This window comes from Ovis aries, chromosome 21 (genome assembly GCF_016772045.2).
Source record: "Ovis aries strain OAR_USU_Benz2616 breed Rambouillet chromosome 21, ARS-UI_Ramb_v3.0, whole genome shotgun sequence".
Lineage (NCBI taxonomy): Eukaryota > Metazoa > Chordata > Mammalia > Artiodactyla > Bovidae > Ovis > Ovis aries.
The window spans coordinates 37,984,033-38,002,262 of record NC_056074.1 but is presented as its reverse complement, the minus strand read 5'-3'; the positions used below and the strand labels follow the sequence as shown (position 1 = coordinate 38,002,262).

The window sequence follows — 18,230 nt, the reverse complement described above, 5'->3', positions numbered from 1 at the left end:
TGTCTGACATTTTGCAACCCCATGTAGCCCACCAGGCTCCTCTGTCCATGGAATTTTCCAGGCAAGAATACTGGAGTGGATTGCCATTTCTTTCTTCAAGAGTTCTTCCCGACCCAGGGATCAAACCTGTCTCCTGCACTGGCAGGCAGATTCTTTGCCACTGAGCCACCTGGCAAGAGGTATCAACATTAAAAGGTATTGAGAGACAGACAGACAGACAAAAGAGGGACTTTCTCCAGGTTCCAGGAGAAAGACTGGGAGACTGAAGAGTTAATTCTTTCCTGTAACTAGAGCAAACACAAGTCATAGCAGCTTTCACTTAGTTTTATAAGATACTCAAAGGAGAAAAGGGTTCAATACTTTGGCCACCTGATGTAAAGAGTCAGCTCATTGGAAAAGACCTTGATCTTGGGAAAGATTGAGGGCAGGAAGAGGAGGGGGAGACAGGGGATGAGGTGGCTGGATGACATCACCGACTCAATGGACATAAGTCTGAGCAAACTGCGGGAGATAGTGAAGGACAGGGAAGCCTGGCATACTGTAGTCCAGGCTACAGTACGTAGAAAAGAGCTGAACACAACTTAGCGACTGAACAGCAAAAACAAATGAGAAAACACAGAAGGGGAAAGATGTGCTCGACTGAAACCTCTCTAATGACCTTCCATCAAAATGCAGCACGTGTAAATTCCAGAAGCTCCAGCATTCTTCCAGAGACTGTCACCTTCTGTGACAGGAGTATCTGCAGGTAGCCCCAGAGGAAGACTTCACGTGGAACAGCCATGAGCCGGAAGGAGGGGCGGGTCGGCCATTCTCAGAAGTCTGTCCAGGAGGCGAGAGCACAGGGCGGATGCTCTTTGCTTCCGTAAGGGATGGAGCCCCTTCCCCAGCGCCGCGGGAAGGCGTCCTTCAGCGGGAGGGAGGCCCTTTCCCCGGTCTATCTCTATCGGTCTATCGGTCCTTTCCCTGGATCTCTGTGCAGCCGACTCCAGCCCCTCCTGGGGAACGCAGACGCCGCTTTCCTTGGGGAGCGGGGTCTCTGGGCCACCCTTCACCCTCAGCTGCCGCTGCGACACGGTCTGGGCGAGGCCGGGAGCTCTGCCCACGGTGGGGAGCTGGTCCTCTGGTGTTGCGAGCGAACCTGCACCGGGCGCGCCGGAGGGCCCGAGAATGCCCCCCTCACCACCCCCTCCCCGACTCTTCACCCCTCACCGCCCCCCCCCAACTTCTGCCGCCTGACGTTGCGGGCGGGGGAAGGGGGCAGGGGGCGCGGAGTTTGGAGCTGAGCTTCCTGAAGGTGTCCTCGGTGGCCCGCAGGGCTCCCTCCCGCCAGGCCGCTCTCCAGGGCCTCCTCGGAAGCTTGTCGGAGGCCCCCTCGCCAGCTGCGGCTCAACAGGGTAGGGGGCGGGTCCCGGCCGCCAGCGCTTGCGAAGGGAGCCCTCTGCAACGCGAGCGGGGTGGGGGTGGGGGGGCCGGAAGGGGTAGTGGGCGGGGTGGGGGGTGGGGGGAGGGGGGGGGAGGGGAGCGCGGCGAGCTGCACCCGCTCTTGCTCTCCCAGCCCATGAGCGCCAGCCCCGGCCCCGCGACCCTCTGGGCAACAGTGACCGCGGAGGCCCCAGCCGACGCCGATGCCTCCTTGAGGGAGTTCCTCTCCGGGGGCCATCACCTCCCTCCCTCTGGCCGGCCTGTCCTTGGGCAGGTCCCCGTGGCAGCCGGGCTCTCGGCTGCTCTGGGAGCCTCCCAGGTGGGATGCAGGTGGGGTTAGAGGAGATCTGGCTGCCTCCGGTCTCCCTGGCTCCGGAGGACACGGAGCCCTCCCCCATCGCCCTGATCCTGCGGTCCCCCGCTTCGGGTCTGGAGTCGGTTCCCTCCAGCAGTCCAGCGGCAGCGAGCAGTCAGTGGTGTCTGAGACTAGAACCGAGAGCCAGGATCTTGGTTCTCAGGGTCACTGCTGCCCTCAAATATCAGAGCCTCGCTCCTGGGCTCCTCGGGGCCGCCCCGCCATCCCCCAGCCCCCGCCCTGGGCACCTCTGCCCAGACGGGCGTCAGGCTGTCTTTTCAGGCGCCCGGGGACTAAGTCTCTCATCCCCCCACAGATGCCAGCTCTACTGGGCTGAAGTCATTCACCGTCAGGTGGCCGGCTCTTCCGGGCCCGTGGGAGCCTGCTGGTAGAAGTGAGCCAGTCCAGTCACCAGCTCATGCCCCCTAATCCTTAGAGCAGACGGCGAGGGTAGGGGGTACCGCTCGGGACCCAGACCCCGGGCTCGCTGCTCCTCTTTCGGGGGATGCTGAGCCCACTGCTCTGAACCCCGGGTAAGACGGCGGGGGGTCCTAGGGGCCAGGGGTGCGGGGAGAGCTGGGACTGGCTCGGCCAAGCTAAGGCGGGTTTGGGGGCTTCCTCCTGGCTCTCCGAGGCCGGAGGCCTGAACGCTGGGCTGGGGTCCTGGTCCCTAGGCTCTCCAGGCTCCGCTGGGCGGGTCCCGCTGGGGGTAGCTTCGGGCCGAGCTGTTGAACTTGAGCTCCTCCTCGGGGCTGCCAGTGGAGCTCTCTCCGCGAAAATTAGAAGCTCAGGGTCCTAGGCGCCCAGGGAGAGGCTGGAGCGGCGGGCGCTGAGGGTCTGGTAGGAAGGGCTGATGCGCCCGGGGTGGTGGGGTGGAGGAAAGCGGGCGGGTCCTCCGCGCTCCTCTCGGTCAACAGCCCGGAGTCATTCTCACTGCTGCTCCGGCCGGATCCCCAGCTCCCCAGCCGCCCAAGGACGCTACTTCAGCTCCTGCGCCTCGTGGTCCCAGTTGTCCTTCACCGCTTCGTTGAATCTGACACAAAGTCACTGACTATCTGGAGGCATTCGTCCAGTTGCGCGGTGTCTTTGTCTTCACAAAAGAAGTCCGTGAAGGCATTGCGGCTGGTCTCCGAGCCCTTGCTTCCAGCGCCCCAGCTTTTCCAGGGCACATTGAAGAAAATCTTCATCCACTGACTCCCACCCACCACCCAGCTGAATGTTCTTTAGAGACCTCGTCCTGATCCCAAAGGCCAGGAAGCAGCTAAGCCCGTGGTAACTGCTGAGCCCACTTGCTGCAGCTCCCGAAGCCCCAGCGCCCTGGAGCCCAGAGATCCGCCGCAAGAGCAACCACGGCATTGAGAAGCTGGAGAGTAGCCAGCCCCCTCTTCCTGCAAGTAGAGAAATCCGGCGTGCAGCAAGGAAGACCCAGCACAGACAAAAATAAGTAAAATTGTATTTTTTAAAAAAAGAGAGAGTGCAGCCTGCCTCTGTATTTTCCAAAGATAATCTAGCATCCTCGAGAACACGATGAAACTTTTCAGAAAAGTTCAGAAGAACAGCATCTTCCTTTTGAGCTTCCCTTGCAACAATGCAGGAGATTCACCGTAGGTTTATTTGCGTTGTCTGCCAAGTTGAGCAAAGAAGACAGTTTAAATCACACTGCATTGCTAGCATGCCCCCTCTGCAATCATGATTTTCCCTTCTTGCAGCACCAAGTATATTAATAATATTAATAATATCAAATGTAGTTCCTCACACACATCAGCTCTCCTGTAGCAGTTCTGAGAATCATCATGTCTGTGTATAGAGAAGGCAAAAATTCTTATTTAGCACCATGACTTCAACCTGCAGTGAGTAGTTCAGCATCTGAATTAAGGGGTCTTCCTTGGATAGCTTGGCCATGTCTCCACTAATGCTTTTAATTTCTTCATATCTTCTGACTCTGGCAAAAGCTTAAGAAATTCTCGGAATGTCTCTGGTCCATCATGCTCGCTCTTTCCTTGGTGAATGTCTTCAATGGACCAAGGAGAATTCTTAAATAACTTAAGAAATATCCCAATGTTTATGCTCTGTTTTGCATCCAAGATAGTAATCTCTTCTCTGGCCTTCCTGAAGGACAATTTTAAAGCCTGCCTCTCCTAGAAGAGGAAGACTTGGTGGTATTTTCTTGCTGCCCAAACAGCTCCTGGGTGGTCCCTGTGTCGATTTGGTACTGATGCTGTTGCCTGGTGCCAAGGTCCATATGTTGGTTTTGCTACGAACTTGCTCCTCTGGAATGATTTTCCAATTAAAAAAATAAAAGCTTCTCATTCACTTTTTCTTACCAAGGTGGCTGTAGCTGTTCAGGTGAGGGGTTGAGGGTAGTTCTGGGGTGGGGAGGGGGACCAGAGGCCCTCCAGTCAACGGAGGGGGAGGGTGAAGAGAGAGAGGAAACCGTTCTAAGGAGTTTGAACCTGTTGTGGGGGGCGGGGGCTGGAGAGGAGTTGGTGGTGCTGCTTGCCCAACCATGCATCCAGCTGCTGTGGTGGTATTTCTACTTCCTTTATCACTGACTAAGCAGGTACAATTCATAACATGTATAGTATGTTGCCTTTTAAGGAGGTAATTTCTTGACCTAGGGGAAGCAGACACAGACATCCGACTTATGCCATACTTTTCCAGCCACTAGCAGGAGGAGAAGTGTTTGAAAGAGGATGAGATGGTCAGATGGCATCATGAACACAATGGACATGAGTTTGAGCAAAACTCCGGGAAAACAGGGAGGCCTGGCATGCTGCAGTCAGTAAGATCGCAAAGAGACGGACACACGACGGAGCAAATGAACAATGAGAAGTCTGCCGCCTTTGGGTGTCATCTTCCAAACCAACGCGCCACCAGCTGGACACACAAAAGACTTGGAGGGCGCCGCATCCCCCGGAATCCCTGGGGAGCCGCGTATGCATGGCGGCAGCAGAGGGACGTGGCAGCAGAGGATGGCCTCCCAGGCAGGCCGGGGAGGGTCCACCGCCCGCATCGCGGGGACACGCGGGCCCACGGATCACGCCAGGCAGGCTCGGAACCCTCCGCTTTCCCGAGCTCTGATCGCCCCCGCCTGAACCTGCTGTTTTAAAAATGCAAGCAAATATTTCACACTGGATTTGACTTAAACTACCATTAAATTTGAACTTTCATGTATTAATTAACCAGAGCATTTGGAATATAAATTTAATTTGTAGTGATTTTATTAAATGTATATACATTTTAATACTGTTTATCCTGTTATTTTCCCCCACGGTTTTGATAACTTCATGATATTTTACATATGCTTCTTGTTTAAAAAAATGAACAGAGAAAATTGCAAAGAAAAAGTAGTAATCACTTAAAAATCTGCTCTTTAAAGGTCCCCATCATTATCATTTCAATGAGTGAATTTCCAAGGAGCACTTAATCTTTCTCTTTGCCAATGACTTTTGTTGTCGAAACTAGCATGTACTAAGTTTACAGATGTATTGGTATCTACTTCTGTATTTCTTTTGATACTGGTTACCTATCCTACTCTGTTCTGATTTTGGTAAACTTAGAGTTCATTATGTGCTGATCCATACATAAACCAGTTACATCCTAATTACATAGTATTTCTGTTTCTGAATTATCTTGTCCATTAATATTATTGTTAAGTTAGAAGCTTTTCAGCTACCTCCCCCCAAATATTGAATTGTTAGTAGAATTGCCTGTTCCCATATATTATACATTGAATTGTAAATGAAATTAATATTTCCAGTGTATTTTCTTGCTACTTTGTAGATAGAAAGGGTTTTTTCCTCCATATTTTTCTCTTCCTCATCAGTAATATCATGAAGTCTTAAAAGTTTGTCAGCCAAAGAAGACATACAGATGGCTAACAAACACATGAAAAGATGCTCAATATCACTCATTATCAGAGAAATGCAAATCAAAACCACAATGAGGTACCACTTCACACCAGTCAGAATGGCTGCGATCCAAAAATCTGCAAGCAATAAATGCTGGAGAGAGTGTGGAGAAAAGGGAACCCTCCTACACTGTTGGTGGGAATGCAAACTAGTACAGCCACTATGGAGAACAGTGTGGAGATTCCTTAAAAATTGCAAATAGAACTACCGTATGACCCAGCAATCCCACTGCTGGGCATACACACTGAGGAAACCAGAATTGAAAGAGACACATGTACCCCAGTGTTCATCGCAGCACTGTTTATAATAGCCAGGACATGGAAACAACCTAGATGTCCATCAGCAGATGAATGGATAAGAAAGCTGTGGTACATATACACAATGGAGTATTACTCAGCCATAAAAAAGAATTCATTTGAATCAGTTCTGATGAGATGGATGAAACTGGAGCCAATTATACAGAGTAAAGTAAGCCAGAAAGAAAAACACCAATACAGTATACTAACACATATATATGGAATTTAGGAAGATGGCAATGACGACCCTGTATGCAAGACAGGAAAAAAGACACGGATGTGTATAACGGACTTTTGGACTCAGAGGGAGAGGAAGAGGGTGGGATGATTTGGGAGAATGGCATTCTAACATGTATACTATCATGTAGGAATTGAATCGCCAGTCTATGTCTGACGCAGGATACAGTATGCTTGGGACTGGTGCATGGGGATGACCCACAGAGATGTTATGGGGAGGGAGGTGGAAAGGGGGTTCATGTTTGGGAACACATGTAAGAATTAAAGATTTTAAAATTAAAAAAAATAAAAAACTAAAAAAAAATGACATATTTAACAAAAATCTAAAACATTTTGGACACTCAGATGTGGAAATAAATTATGTTAAACACAAACAAAGAAAAAAGTTTGTCAGGTAGGAATCCTTTTCTTTGGTTCTCGAGAATTTTCTGCTGGAAAAAAAAAATAGACACAGCCAATCAACCAATTAGCAAATAAAAGTAAACATTGTAAAACAAAAAATAAAAATAATTTGGGATGCTCTCACTCTATAAATACAAACTGGCCTTCTAACCATCACTTTTTCGTAATCCAGTAAAATCCATGGGATTGAAACTCATGCTGGAGAAAAGCTTTGCTAACCATACAGACCCAAGAAAACAATTTTGAAACTTGTTGCTCTCACTTGAGCTTTTCAGACCTCTGACCAATGACACCTTGGGGAAGGCAAGAGGTAAATTAAAAATCTAAGGGATTCCATATGTATGCCTTAACATACAATATTTGCTTTTCTCTTTCTGACTTACTTCACTCTGTATAACAGGCCCTAGGTTCATCCACCTCACTAAAACTGACTCAAATTCATTCCTTTCTATGGGTGAGTAATAGTCCATTATATATATGTATAACATTTTCTTTATCCATTCATCTGTGGGCACGGTGGGGGAAGAAGAGGGTAGGACAGATTGAGAAAATAGCATTGACATATATACACTGCTGCTGCTGCTGCTGCTGCTGCTGCTGCTGCTGCTGCTAAGTCGCTTCAGTCATGTCCGACTCTATGCGACCCCATAGACAGCAGCCCACCAGGCTCTTCTGTCCCTGGAATTCTCCAGGTAAGGATACTGGACTGGGTTGCCATTTCCTCCTCCAATGCATGCATGCATGCCAAGTCGCTTCAGTTGTGTTCGACTCTGTGCGACCCTATGGACAGATATACACTATCATGTGTCAAGTGGGCTTCCTTGGTGGCTCAGACAGTCAAGAGTCTGCCTGCAATGTGGGAGGCCAGTGTTCGATCCCCAGGTTAGAAAGATCCCCTGGAGGAGGGCATGGCAACCCACTCTGGTATTCTTGCCTGGAGAATCCCATGGACAGAGGAGCATGTCAGGCTACAGTCCATGGGGTTGCAAAGAGTTGAACACAACTGAGCAGGTAAGCACATGTGTAAAAGCGATAGTTAGTGGGAAGCTGCTATATAACTCAAGTAGCCTAGTGTGGTGCTCTGTGAGGACTTCGGGGGTGGGATGGGAGGGGGAAGGAGGCTAGAGAGGGAAGGAATATACATATACACAGTTGCTTCAGTCATTTCTGATTCTTTAAGACCCTATGGACCAGCAGTCTCCTCTCTCCAGACTCTTGACTGTCTTCTCCAATGGGTCAACTCTTCGCATGAGGTGGCCAAAGTACTGGAGTTTCAGCTTTAGCATCATTCCTTCCTATACATATATGTGTGTGTGTGTGTGTGTGTGTGTGTGTGTGTGTGTGAAAGTGAAAGTGAAAGTGAAAGTGAAAGTGAAGTCGCTCAGTCGTGTCTGACTCTTTGCAACCCCAGGGACAGTAGCCCACCAGGATCCGCCATCCATGGGATTTTCCAGGCAAGAATACTGGAGTGGGCTGCCATTTCCTTCTCCAGCATATATATATATAAACACACCTGGTTTGTAGTGTTGTATGGCAGAAATCAACAGAACAATGTAAGCAATTATCCTCCAATTGAATATTTTTTAAAAAATCTAAGGGAACTCCCCATTTATTATTGGTTGACATGTGTCCCTCCCAAAGTACCCATATTGTCAAGTCTCAGTATCTCAGATGTGAGGTTACCATATCTGGAAATAGGGTTGTTGCTTATATGAGTAAATAAGATGAGGTCAAACTGGAGTAGGATTGGCCCCTAATCCAATATAGTGGGATCCTTATAAATAGGGGAACTCTGGGGCTTCCCAGGTGGCTCAGTGGTAAAGAATCCACCTGCCTTGCAGGTGACTCATGTTCGATCCCTGGGTCCAGAAGATCCCTTGAAGTAGAAAATGGCAACCAGCTCCAGTATTCTTGCCTGGAAAATTCCACAGACAGAGGAGCCTGGCGAGCTACAGTACATGGGGTCACCAAGAGTTGGACACAACTGAGCATGCACACAGTGGACAAAGAGGCATGCCAGGGAGATGCCATGTGAAAACTGGAGTTATTTTTCCACAAGTCAAGGAACCACTAGAAGCCAGGAGACACATAGAACAAACCCTTCCTAGAGCCTTCAGAGGAAGCATGCCCTTGCTAACAACTTGAACTCAGACTTCCAGCCTCCTGATGTGTGTAAGACAATTTCAAAATTTCAGTTTGTTGAACTCTCTATGAAACTATCCATCTAGTCAATGATGGCATCCAACCATCTCATGCTCTGTCATCCTCTTCTTCTGCCTTCAACCTTTCCTGACATCAGGGTCTTTTCCAATGAGTTAGTTCTTCACATCAGGTGACCAAAGTATTAGAGCTTCAGGTTCAGCATCAGTCCTTTCAATGAATATTCAGGACTGATTTCCTTTAGGATTGACAGGTTTGATCTCCTTGTAGTCCAAGGGACTCTCAAGAGTCTTCTCCAACACCACAGTTCAAAAGCATCAGTTCTTCAGGGCTCAACTTTCTTTATGGTCCAACCCTCAAATCCATATATGACTACTGGAAAAACCATAGCTTTGACTAGATGCACCTTTGTCAGCAAAGTAATGTCCCTGCTTTTTAATATGCTGTCTAGGTTGGTCATAGCTTTTCTTCCAAGGAGCCTTTTTTCATGGTGGCAGTCACCATCTGCAGTGATTTTGGAGCCCAAGAAAATAAAGTCTGTCACTGTTTCCATTGTTTCCCCATCTATTTGTCATGAAGTGATGGGACCGGATGCCATGATCTTAGTTTTTTGGATGTTGAGTTATAAGCCAGCTTTTTCACTCTGCCCTTTCCCTTTCATCAAGAGGCTCTTAAGTTCATCTTTGCTTTCTGCCATAAGTGTGATGTCATCCACATATCTGAGGTTATTCATATTTCCCCTGGCAATCTTGATTCCAGTTTGTGCTTCATCCAGCCCGGCATTTTGCATGATGTACTCTGCATGTAAGTTAAATAAGCAGGGTGACAATATACGGCCTTGATGTACTCCTTTCCCAATTTGGAACAAGTCTGTTTTTCCATGTTCAGTTCTAACTATTGCTTCTTGACCTGCATACAGATTTCTCAAGAGGCAGGTAAGGTGGTCTGGTATTTCTATCTCTTGAAGAATTTTCCACAGTTTCTTGTGATCCACACAGTCAAAGACTTTAGCCTTTGAAGTCAATGAAGCAGATGTAGATGGTATTCTGGAATTCTCTTGCTTTTTCTGTGATCCAACAGATATTGGCAATTTGATTTCTGGTTCCTCTGCCTTTTCTAAATCCAGCTTGAAATCTGGAAGTTCTTGCTTCGTGTACTGTTGAAGCTTAGCTTGGAGAATTTTCAGCGTTACTTTCCTAGCATGTGAGATGAGTGCAATTGTGTGGTAGCTTGAACATTTTTTGGCATTGCCTTTCTTTGGGATTAAAATGAAAACTGACCTTTTCCAGTCCTGTGGCCACTGCTGAGTTTTCCAAATTTGCTGGCATATTGAGTGCAGCACTTTCACAGCATCATGGCCACCTCCATGGCCCTATCAGAGTCTTTTTCTAGCCTCTGGCAGCTGGCAATCAGACAGCCCCTTTGGCTGGTCCTTCTCTGTTGCTCAGCCTGTTCAGACACTTAAATGGCCACCCTGGATGGAGTCCTTCTCTCTTGCTCCATATGTCAGGCACTTAAAGAAGCCCCCTGATTGGGGTCCTTCTCTCTGGTTCAGTGCATCAGGTGCTTAAAGAGCCAGTCTCTCTGGAGTCTTTCTCTATTGTTCAGCTACCTGTGCTGGTGTGTGGGGAGAGAGAGGCTACAGTGATGGCTCCACTCTCTGCATGTGACTCAGCAGTATCCCCTTGCCTCTGTGGCTGCCTGGTTTTCCTCCACAGGCATTTCCCACCGTGGTCTCTTCCCTCGTGTGCCCTGGGGTCATCTCCCTGCAATCAATAACAGATCTTGCCCTGGGTTTGCTCTCCAATTCCTATGCTCAGCTTCCCAGCTGCTGTGCTTTCTAGGGTACTTGTGTGCCTGTCTGGGATATGTGTGGCTGTGTCAATGATTGTCCTACTCCACCAGTTCGTCTCACCCTCCATACTTCCCCATATCCATAGTCCATCCTCTATGTCTGCATCTTTATTACTGCCCTGCAAACAAGTACCATCTTTCTAGATTCATGTATATGTGTTAATATGCAACATTTGTTTTTCTCTTTCTGAATTACTTCACTCATATGACAGACTCTAGGTCTACTCACGTCACCACAAATGAAGCAGTTTCATTCCATTGTATAAATGCACACATCTTCTGCATCCATTCATTTGTGGATGAATATTTAGGTTGCTTTCATGTCTCGGCTATTGTAAATATTGCTGCAATGAACATGGTGGTTCACATGTTTTTTGAATTATTGTTTTCTCAAGGTATATGCCCAGAGTGGGATTGCTATGTTATATGGTAGTTCATCAGCTTCCTGGGTGACTCAGTGATAAAGAATCTGCCTGCAATGTACGAGATGCAGGAGACACAGGCTTGATCCTCGGGTCAGGAAGAACCCCTGGAGGAGGGAATGGCAACCCACCCAGTATCTTGCCAGGAAACTCTTCTGGACAGAGGAACCTGGTGGGCTACAGTCCCTAGGGTCACAAAATGTCAGACCCAACTGAAGCAACTGAGAATGGATGCACATGGTACTTCTATTTTTAATTTTTTAAGGAGCCTCCATATGGTTCTCTATCATGGCTGTATCAATTTATATTCCAACAGTGCAAGAGGGTTTATTTTCTCCACACCCATTCCAGCACGTATTGCTTATAGATTTCTTTATGATGACCATTCTGACTGGTGTGAGGTGATACCTCATTGTAGTATTGATTTGCATTTTTCTAATAATGAACAATGATGTTTCATATGTTTCTTGGCCATCTGTGTCTCTTCTTTGGAGAAATGTCTATTTAGGTCTAATTAAGAGGAACTAGTCAAGGCTATAGTTTTTCCAGTGGTCATGTATGGATGTCAGAGTTGGACTGTGAAGAAGGCTGAGCGCCAAAGAATTGATGCTTTTGAACTGTGGTGTTGGAGAAGACTCTTGAGAGTCCCTTGGACTGCAAGGAGATCCAACCAGTCCATTCTGAAGGAGATCAACCCTGGGATTTCTTTGGAAGGACTGATGCTAAAGCTGAAACTCCAGTCCTTTGGCCACCTCATGAGAAGGGTTGACTCATTGGAAAAGACCTTGATGCTGGGAGGCATTGGGGGCAGGAGGAGAAGGGGACAACAGAGGATGAGATGGCTGGATGGCATCACCAACTCGATGGACGTGAGTTTGAGTGAACTCCTGGAGTTGGTGATTGACAGGGAGGCCTGACATGCTGCAATTCATGGAGTCACAAAGAGTCGGACACGACTGAGCAACTGAACTAAATTGAACTGATTTAGTCTAAATTTAATTTGGTTGTCTTTTTGGTTGAACCGCTTATATATTTTGGAGATTAATTCTTAGTCAGTTGTTTTATTTGCAGTTAGTTTCACTTCCCTGGTGGCTCGGCTGGTAAAGAATCCACTTGCAATATGGAAGACCTGGGTTCGATCCCTGGGTTGGGAAGATCCCCTGGAGAAGGGAATCCTTCTCCCCTGGAGAAGGCTACCCTTTTCGGTATTCTGGTCTGGAGACTCCCATGGACTGTACAGTCCATGCAGTTGCAAAGAGTCAAACATGACTGAGTGACTTTCACTTTCACTTTTTCTCCAGTTCTGAGGTTTGTCTTTTCAATTTTTTGTGGTTTCCTTGTTGTGCAAAAACTTTTAAGTTTAATTAGGTTTTGTTTGTTTGTTTGTTTTTATTTTCACCACTCTAGATGATGGGTCAAAGAGGATCTTGCTGCCATTTATGTCAAAGAGTGTTCTGCCTGTGCTTTCCTCTAAGAGTTTTATAGTGTCTGGCCTTACATTTAGGACTTTTATCCATTATGGTTTATTTTTGTTAATGGGGTTAGAAACTGTTTACATTTCATTTTTTTACATGTAGATGTTCAGTTTTTCCAGCACCACTTATTGAAGAGGCTGTCTTTTTACTATGGTATTTTCTTGCCCTCTTAGTCAAAGGTTAGGTGACTATAGACGCATGAGTTTTTCTCTGGACTTTCTACATAACCCAAAGCAATCTACACATTCAATACAATCCCTATCAAATTACCAATGGCATTTTTCACTGATCTAGAACAAAAAATTTACAACTTGTATGGAACAACAAAGGACCCCAGATAGACCCCTTGGCAACCCTGAGTAAGAAAAATGGAGCTTAAGGTCAGGCTCCCTGACTTAAGACTATACTACAAAGCTACAGTAATCAAGACAGAATGATACAGACACAAAAATGGAAATATAGATCAATGAAACAAAATAGAAAGGCAAGAGATAAACTTACAATATATTTTAAAAATACAAATAGCTTGTAGATTTTTCAACTGAAAGAATTTTGTGGGTGCCGATTCCTTCAGCCCAGATTTTTTAATCTCACTGATCTTCTTTGTCTTCAGAAATACAGACCCTGCATGTGACTTTGGCAAGTGTGGGAACTAGCTGTGTTGCTGCCTCTCAGACCAGTAATCCTGTCCACCACAGTGAACTCCTCCCTACTATCGTCAGGTATATGAGTTTATGACTATTCTCCCAGGATCCACATAGAAGTTTCTCAGCTAATTGATGCTTATTCAGGGGAATAAGTGGAGAAGGCAGTGGCATCCCACTCCAGTACTCTTGCCTGGAAAATCTCATGGATGGAGGAGCCTGGTAGGCTGCAGTCCATGGGGTCACGAAGAGTCAGACACGACTGAGAGACTTCACTTTCATGCATTGGAGAAGAAAATAGCAACCCACTCCAGTGTTCTTGCCTGGAGAATCCCAGGGATGGCAGAGCCTGGTGGGCTGCCGTCTATGGGGTCGCACAGAGTCAGACACGACTGAAGCGATTTAGCAGCAGCAGCAGAAGCAGGGGAATAAGTATAACAAGGTCTGTTAATTACAAAGCAAGTGTTAATATTTGTAATAGTAATAGTATCTTAAAAGCAATTATAACCAAAGTTTATTGAAATTGTTGACTTTGTGCCAAGTACTATGCTAAACTTAAACGCATCTTCTCATTAAGTTTTTAGAACTTTTGTCAACTAGGTGTAATGTGTAACACTGTTCAAAGGCTAATACACCTTGACTTTGACAAAGACAGCTAGCAAAACACAGAGCATATCACAAAAGCAAGTGTTTATCATCATGCTCATGATTTAATACTGTAAGGGTTTTTGGTTCCAAAATAAAAGCAAAATGCATGTTAAGTCACTTCAGCCATGTCCGACTCTTTGTGACCCGGTGGACTGTAGCCCGCTAGCCTCCTCTGTCCATGGGATTTCCCAGGCAAGAATGCTAGAGTGGTTGCCATGGGTTGCCATGCCCTCCTCCAGGGGATCTTCCTGACCCCGGGTTCAAACCCTTGTCTCTTTGGTGCCACGTGGCACCAAAGTCAAAATAATAGATCATAAATTAAAGTCTAGAATTTTACTGGATTATTACGTATTATCATTTACCCATCAGAGCAAAATCTTCAGGATTAGATATGATGGCTAGTAGGTGTGGGGCAGTACTGACTCCCCTGCTGATGACCCTAATGGTAATCTACCCATCCTGCCCTAGATCATCTATGAAGTCTTTCCCATAATTGCTGGTCTTCTCATCCTTCTCCTGCCTGAAACTAGAAATCTGCCTCTGTCTGATGCCATCCAGGATGTGGAAAATAAATGAGTAAATCTTCTAGCCACCCCTTTGGAGGGACTGTGTGCTTTGGATCTATGGGTGAGAAAGGCGACACACTGTGTGGGTCCCTCAGATCAATGGCAAGCTGAGCCTTGCCTGGGATATGCCCATCTCTGCCTATTGCCTTCATGAGGGGCAAGGTCATTTCTATCCATTATGAGGTGTAGTCTATACTGCAGAGATCCCCTCTGCCCTGTTTTCATTGGTTACTTTAGTGCTGAAGAAAAGATTGTGAGGGAACATCCTATCTGCCCTCATGAGAGACACACATTCCTGATAGTGTTTCATGGTCTTCCAATCCATAAGAGTTAAAGTCTTTCTTTGAAAACATATTAGAGAGATAAATCTTGCATGAGTGCCTATAAGATTGGGCAATTTTACTGCCATAAATAATGGAACTATTGAGGATAAGGAAAATAAGAAACTGGTAAAGATATCTGTTTATAAGAAAAATGCTCAGTCACTCAGTCATGTCTGACTCTTTGCGACACCATGGATTGTAGCCTGCCAGACTCCTCTGCCCATGTATTTTTCTACACAAGAATACTGACATGGGTTGCCATTTCCTGTTCCAAGGGGTCTTCCAGGCCCAGGAAATGAATCCACATTTCTTGCATCTCCTGCATTTGCAGGCAGATTCTTTACCACTGTGCCACCTAGGAAGCCCATTATTAGCCTAGGGCTTCCATAATGAAGCTCCACAAACTAAGTTACTTAAACAACAAAAATTTGTCTCACAGTTAAATAGGCTGGAAGTGTGAGCTCAACTTATTGGCAGGGCCATCCCTCTTCGTAGGCTCTAAGGAAGGATCTGTTTCAGGTCTCTCCTACCTCCCAGTAGTTCCTTGGCTTGTGGCAGCATAACTTCAATAATCACATAGCATCTCCCAGGCACATCACTGTGTCTAAATGTTTCCTTTGAATAAGGACACCAGTCTTATTGGACTAGGAGCCCACTCTACTCCAATATGACCTCATCTTCATTCATTTTATCAGTAACTTCCTTTTGTCTTAATATAATATTCTCATATTCTGAGATACTGAGAGTTATGACTTCAACACATGAATTTTAGGAGAGACACAATTCACCCCATAACAAATGGGGAGTTCTCTTAGGATTTTCACTTCACCTCTTGCCTTTCCTCTGTCACTGGCCAGACCTCTAAAGAGACCAAATGAGAGCAGCAGTTTTCAAACTTTCAAGGGTCTGCACAATCAGCAGAGCCTATTCCAAAGTAAGTGTCAACTCCATAGATTTTATTGGATTAAAAAAGACTATGGGGAGAATCAGTTTGTACCTGTGCGTTGAAGGCACACAGACATTTTTCTTTTTTTAGTGTTTGTTTCCATTTGCTAATTGGTTGGTGATTAATTGTTTCTGTTTTGTTTTCCAGCCAAAAAGTCACAAGAAAAGTAAATTAAAAGTTTTCTCCATAAAAGTGACAAAGTTTTAATGGGACTACATGAGCTGACTGGTGAGAAAATGAAAAATGTGAAGAAAAAATAGGAATTTTCCTTTTTATTTACACACTAGCAAGAAAATATAGTGGAAAATGAATCTCACTTACAATCATGGCATTAATTTTCACTTAAACATATACTTCGTTGGAATATGTAATTCCATGAACAATTCTTTTAGGGAAAGTAGTTGGAAAAGTTTTTAATTTATCAATCAATTATTAATAGACAAGATGACTCAGAAAGAAAGATACATAATGGAACTAGGATGTGACTTGATGTATGGAGCAGCATATGGTGAACCCTAAAAAAATGTGCAAAAATCAGAACACTATAGCATATGCAACTGGACATCAAAAGTAATCCAGAAACAGATACCCAATGTGTATATGCTTAACATGATACATTTGAAATCATAAATCACCTGCAAAGAAAAAAGATTATATAATCTTTGAAAACGCATTCATTGAAATAACAATGGTGACATTTAACATTTTAATGGTGGGATTTTAAGTGATTATTACTTTCTCTTTGAAATTTTAAAAGAATCCTAAAAGAAAACAACTTTGAATACTCATTGGAAGGACTGATGCTCAAGCTGAAGCTCTAATACTTTGGCCACCCAATGCAAAGAGCTGCTCATTGGAAAAGACCCTGATGCTGGGAAAGATTGAAGGCAGGAGGAAAAGTGGGCAACAGAGAATAAGACAGTTGGATAGCATCATCAATTCAATGGACATGATCTTGGGCAAACTCCAGGAGATGGTGAGAGACAGGGAGGCCCAATGTGCTGCAGTCCATGGTGTCCCAAAGAGTCAGACACAACTTGGTGACTGAACAACACCCAGAGAGAACTAGACTTATTACAGCAGAAGAAACATCATGCTGCTGCTGCTGCTAAATTGCTTCAGTCATGTCTGACTCTGTGCAACCCCATAGATGGCAGCCCACCAGGCTCTGCCATCCCTGCGATTCTCCAGGCAAGAACACTGGAGTGGGTTGCCATTTCCTTCTCCAATTCATGAAAGTGAAAAGTGAAAGTAAAGTCACTCAGTCGTGTCTGATCCTCAGCGACCCCATAGACTGCAGCCTACCAGGCTCCTCCATCCATGGGATTTTCCAGGCAAGAGTACTGGAGTGGGGTGCCATTGCCTTCTCCGAATCATCATAGATCACAACAATTATAACCACATTCTCTCTTGAACATTATCTCTGCTTTTCCTTCCACTTTGACTGTGTAGGTTTCAGAAACATAAGTCTCTGTCTTAATACTGAAAAGGTGGAAAAGCACAATGCAGTGAAAAGCAAAAGCAGTCTACTAGGATATTCCTAGGATGAGATAAAATGTACAATTCAGTAATTACTTTTTAAAGCTTGGCAGTAGATCTATACTGTCCTTGTGCTTTCTGTGCATTTGAGTCTTCTAAAATTGTAGAATTGTATTTATTTTTTTATATAAATTTATTTATTTTAATTGGAGGTTAATACTTTCAGTTCAGTTCAGTTCAGTCACTCAGTAGGGTCCAACTCTTTGTGACCCCATGAATCGCAGCACGCCAGGCCTCCCTGTCCATCACCAACTCCTGGAGTTCACTCAGACTCACGTCCATCGAGTCCGTGATGGCATCCAGCCATCTCATCCTCTGTCGTCCCCTTCTCCTCCTGCCCCCAATCCCTCCCAGCATCAGAGTCTTTTACAATGAGTCAACTCTTCTCATGAGGTGGCCAAAGTACTGGAGCTTCAGCTTTAGCATCATTCCTTCCAAAGAAATCCCAGGGTTGATCGCCTTCAGAATGGACTGGTTGGATCTCCTTGCAGTCCAAGGGACTCTCAAGAGTCTTCTCCAACACCACAGTTCAAAAGCATCAATTCTTTGGCGCTCAGCCTTCTTCACAGTCCAACTCTGACATCCATACATGACCACTGGAAAAACCATAGCCTTGACTAGACGGACCTTAGTCAGCAAAGTAACGTCTCTGCTTTTGAACATACTATCTAGGTTGGTCATAACTTCTCTTCCAAGGAGTAAGCGTTTTTAATTTCATGGCTGCAATCACCATCTGCAGTGATTTTGGAGCCCCCAAAATAAAGTCTGACACTGTTTCCACTGTTTCCCCATCTATTTCCCATGAAGTGATGGGATCAGATGCCATGATCTTCGTTTTCTGAATGTTGAGCTTTAAGCCAACTTTTTCACTCTCCTCTTTCACTTTCATCAAGAGGCTTTTTAGCTCCTCTTCACAATCTGCCATAAGGGTGGTGTCATCTGCATATCTGAGGTTATTGATATTTCTCCCGGCAATCTTGATTTCAGCTTGTGTTTCTTCCAGTCCAGCATTTCTCATGATGTACTCTGC

At 45.7% G+C, this 18,230-nt stretch overlaps 1 protein-coding gene and 1 pseudogene across 1 annotated transcript in view; both read right to left on the bottom strand.

The window, feature by feature from the left end:
• LOC101118318 (solute carrier family 22 member 10-like) overlaps positions 1-18,230 on the bottom strand; it is an 87,909-nt gene that overhangs the window by 53,264 nt on the left and 16,415 nt on the right. The gene's annotated exons all lie outside the window — the stretch shown is intronic.
• LOC101113025 (FH2 domain-containing protein 1-like) lies at positions 1,387-4,414 on the bottom strand (annotated as a pseudogene).